Genomic DNA, 5107 nt, shown 5'->3' on the forward strand with positions numbered 1-5107 from the left:
GGCAGCTTGCACCTTCCCTCGCAGGCCAAAACCATTCCATACATTGACAAACATCGAAGTAGCACACAAGTCAACGGAGAGTTTGTTCATTACTGTGCGAGTCTCACGGAGCACGGCCACATCTTACCACCTGCATTTCATAAGGGTTTGCAACGTGTGCACTGTTTATTCGCTATGAAAACAAGAACTGAGATATATAGTTCAGCTGGGCTGGCTTCGCAAATGTCAAATACTTCTGTACAACAGACAAAGTAACTGTCAGTACAAAGACAAGAGGAACAAATTGAAGGGTTCATATAGTTTCGTCTTTACTGACTAATAAGCAATTGTAAACATTGTCAGGAAAATCGCAGTTTTTTTTCAAGTCATTTAAAATGTCATTTATTTTTGTTAGAACACGCAGTCCTTGAAATACCCTTTTACAGCTTCGAAATTTCGCAGCAATAATAAAAAGAATTGGCAGGTGCAGGCTGTGTTCCTTTAAAAGCTTCAAATCCACATTCATTCTATTAAGTCCTGGAAAATGCTCTTTAAATTGTCTGTGAAAACAAAAGTAAACACGTCTGCTGGTGCCTTTAGAAAACAAATGTTATTAGGAATATAGCTCAGGAAAAGCTATAAGAATATTATTCACAAATATTTAGCCAACAGGAAGAGCAGGAAGAGGGGATATGAAAACCAAATATTGTTTTCTTGGACATGCATTCTTGTTTTTGGACAGACAACTCAACTAGATTAGTAATAATAAATGATATGCTGCTGCCTAAAGATAAAAATATCCTCTAAATCCTTCGAACATACATACGTGTCTAGAGCCTGCAGCGTCATACTGAATAAAGAACATTAAAGAGAGGCTCAATACTTTAACTAATTCTTTAATCCTGTCCTACAATGATAGCCAACACTGACTATTAGCATATTTGTTATGCTTAGTTTAAATAAGCACATGCAAAAAGAGTATCGAAATGTATGTCGTTAATAGCACATGCAATTTAACTGTTCAGTAGACGGGAAGGTAAAGTGACTGTAGCAGCTGTTAATTGATGAAAAGGTCACAGAAAAGACCATACTACTTTTTTTTGTTGCCCTGATGGCAAAGGTAGCATCCGATGTTCCTGCTTCCTAGGTTTATTCCCTACATATTATCACAGCCTGTTTTGCACTAAAAGAGTACAGCATGCTCCCTTGTGTAGTAAGTAATACAGCCAAGTATTTTCAAAACACGAGAAAACTTAACAAACACAGTAAAAAAAAGGAAACATCATGATAATTTCGACCAAAGGCAGAACACCCATACAAAACGATGGTTACAGCTTAAAGTTGGAAACTGTTCAAAAGTAAGGGGAGGGGGAGGCATGATCTAAGCAGTGGGAGAAGTCATGTTGAAAAAAAGTAATGCTTGATGGCTGAAAGATTGGTTGACATTAAATATAATTATGGAGAAGTGCCCCAGAAAAACACCATAGAGTTCTTTATCTCATATTCTTGCATTAGTTAGTTTTAGCATGTCCTATGTGGATTCTGTCCTTTACATGATGTTAATTTAGCAAGAAGGTAGTGCTGTACTTAGTGGAAAGAATGCTCGATGAAGTCACAGTGCTGGTCCTAGGCCTTCTGAGGCCCCAGGCGAAAAGGAAGATGTGAGGCCCCTCCAAGTGACATCACAGAAAGTGACTTCGCAGGACTTTTGATTTTAGTTATTTGGCATCAGTGAAGCAAACTAATGTGGTTATCAGTAACATGGACAAAAAGTAGAGGGAATGAAAAACAGGTGAGCAAATATTCATGAGTGTAACACTTGCCGTCTGCTTGAATGATTAGTTGGACATGCCCCCAAATTCCAAAGGAACCAGAGGGTCAAGAAAACAGCAGTATACATTTCACAGCCGAATCTGACGGAGGAAGAAAACAGGATACATTAAGTTGAACTCTGAAAAATAACAAAGTAAAGAGCATAATGAGTTAATTCTGACAGGGCAATATTTAATAAGTAAATTTGTTGTGACAAATCAATATCTGTTGTGTGTTTAGCACTACATGCTAAAATGCGATCTTCCTAGCCTTTCTTCTGCTAAAGGCATCAATCATTTCGCTGTAGTCCAATGTTGCTGCAATATCTCCTTCAATTGAAAGAAGGGCCAATCCTGATAGTCGTTCCTGAGACATCGTTAAGCGTAAAAAAGTCTTTATCAATTTGAGGCGTGAGAAACTGCGTTCCACAGATGCTACTATGATTGGAATAGTAAGCAGAATTCTTAGGGCAACAACACAGTTTGGATAGATGTCCTCCAATCTGTTAAAATAAATATACTGAAGAGCGTCTATCAAGTTATGTTTTTCAGGAAGGACTTGAGCAAGAAAGGAAATCTCCTGAAACAGTTGAATCCCATCTATGTCAGAAGATATATCACCATCAGCTGAGGTGTCTGACAGAACATGATGTAGATCATTGCAGTGTTTTTGTAGGTCTCTACTGTTCATGTCTTTTAAGCTGGAAATATTATAAAGAAAGCCAAATTGCTTTTGGTGATTTTTCAGCTGCTCAAATCGTCTGTCAATGCACACAATTGCTGTATCAACAAAGCATTTAAAAAGTTGATCCTAAATTGCTCCTTTGGGTCCGTGATTGGCATGTCAGCTCCCTCATATCCAAACATTTTCTTTTTCTTAGATATTCCTCGATCATATTTGAATTCTTTTTCAATTTCCAATTCATCTGCAAGTTCATTTGCTGATATCAATGCAGCTGTAAATCCTTCATGGCGATACTTTGTTAAGAAAGCAAGTAGTTCCTCAACGTGTTTCACAGCTACATCAAGCTGCATGTTCTCACTCTGCATCAGTTTACTGACAATGTTGATTCTCATTAAAATATCATACCATATGATCAAACATAAGAGGAATTCATATGATTGAAGCGCTGATGCTAGTGATGTTGCTTCACTTCTGGTTTTCAGATCTTTATCCATTTCAGACACCTGCAGAAGTGCTTCAAGTATTAAACTCATCTGAAATCGGACCGCTTTGACGCTTTCCAGACGGCATTGCCACCGAGTAGCAGAGAGGTTTTTGAGGGTAAGGGTCACTCCAGCTCCGGTTAATACACTCCACCTTTTTGTTGATGCAGAGAACAATGTGTAAAGTCGTTGAGTAATACCAAAGAAGTTGGCAGCATATGTAGATGAAGCTGCAGCATCTCTAAAGACCAGGTTCCAATTGTGACAGGCGCACGGTGTAAAAAAAGCCCGTCTGTTCTCTTTTAAGATTCGAGCTTGCACACCACTGTATTGTCCACGCATATTTGCACCATTGTCATAACCTTGCCCACGACAATCAGCTAGGGGTAGTTTGAGTGCCTTCAGCTTCTGCAACAATGCATCAGTAAGAGCCAGTCCAGTTTGCTCTTCCAGGGGAATGAGTCCAATGAAATGTTCCTCAATAGTCACACATCCATTTGTAGAACTGACGAATCTCACAATAAATGTCATCTGTTCGGTATGACTCAAATCAGGAGTACAGTCAAGAAGAACTGAGTAATATTTGGCTCTTCGGACACGCTGTAGGATGTCCTTGAGAATCATCTCAGACATCAGCTCAATCAATTCATTTTAAATGTGTTTGCCAAGATAATGTGTATGAATCTCCTTTGTGGTAACTCTGCGAACATGTTCCATCATAACTGAGTCAAATATGCCTAAAAGTTCTACAAGCCCTAGGAAGTTGCCATTTTGGGGTTGGTTCAGCTGGTCAACACTGCCGCAGAATGCCAAGTTATGTATTGCTAGGTAGTGTTTAATTGCTAGGAGCCTCTCCAAGAAATGTTGCCAATGCATCTTCTCCTGCTGAATTTGAGCAAGGTTTTGCTTATCAATAGTTCATTCCTTCCGCATTCGAAGTTCAAGCTCCTTCCACGCTCTAATATTTTTTAGGTGCTCCGGAGAATTTTCATGATCATGTAAAGGCTGACCAAGATGGTGCCAAACAGACAAACCGCTGCTCACAAGCTGAGTGTTAGTGAAAGAAGTGGTGAACAATTTGCAGCAGAAACAAAAAAACATATTTTTGTATGTTGAATACACCAGCCACTGACGGTTGATTTGCTGACCGTTACTCATTTCCCTTTTGAAATAAGTAGGTTTGAAGGATCGATTTTGGGAGTCACGTGGGAAATCACATGCATTACGTCCAGCCTGGGTAGGTCCTCTTTCTACTAGGTAGCAACGGATTCTATCATCTTGAGTAGTAGGCCATTTTCCTGGGTCATCATCAATGTGTTGGTAAAGTTTTTCAGCAGTTTTGCTAGTAGTTTCTTCGCTACCAGTCTCTGCCACTTTTACAATGTCCAGGCGCTGACTATACTGGTTCTTATTAATGGTGACATTAACTTGCTGGTGCACATCAGAGTTCTTTTGTTCCTCTGCTTGGAACTTGGAAGTGTCACTGGCATTTTCTTGCTGCTGGTCCTCTGATTCCTGTTCTTGCAACTGAGATAGTAGTACTTCTGTAACTTGGCGCTCATGTTCCTGATCAAGTTCCTCGAAACTGGAGACTCTACTGGCTGTGGTAGTAGTCATGTGTTTAGGATCTTGACCCAGGATGCTCCTCGCCACTTCATTGTCATACTGAAGGAGTACACTAGTGGCAGTTGATGCTTGGTGCTGGTCCTGCGGGTTCTCTGGCTCCTGATTTTGGGACTGGAAGACTGCTGTGTTGGGGTTACTTTCCTTCTCATTGTGCATCCCCCTTCTCATAAATTTAAGTGGTGCTTCCAGCTGACTTTTATCTTCTTCAATCTGTTCCCGCTTCCTTTTCCTCTTGAATGCACCAATGGCATGTTTCCGTCCATTGTCACGTTCACGGCTTGCCATTTTTCCTTGTTACAAAGCTTGACCCTGCAGAAAAAATTTAAAATGAGTTGTACAGGAAAAGAAAGAAACGAAACAAACCAATGTAAATATTTACTGCAAGAATGCAAGAATGCACCATTGTTTAAACTACACAACCCCATAGGTAGTATTCAAAAAACTTATCAGCTACACCCACCTCTGAAGAAAATGAAATAGAGAATTTGGAATGAACCTCAGCTGACAAATCTCATAATCACATT

At 39.8% G+C, this 5107-nt stretch overlaps 1 pseudogene; it reads right to left on the reverse strand.

Annotated features, from left to right (window-relative positions):
- Positions 1-2534: 2534 nt before the first annotated feature.
- On the reverse strand, positions 2535-4868 carry LOC147727110 (zinc finger MYM-type protein 1-like; annotated as a pseudogene).
- Positions 4869-5107: the final 239 nt, after the last annotated feature.

The sequence above is a fragment of the Lissotriton vulgaris genome, chromosome 3_1, assembly GCF_964263255.1.
Source record: "Lissotriton vulgaris chromosome 3_1, aLisVul1.2, whole genome shotgun sequence".
Lineage (NCBI taxonomy): Eukaryota > Metazoa > Chordata > Amphibia > Caudata > Salamandridae > Lissotriton > Lissotriton vulgaris.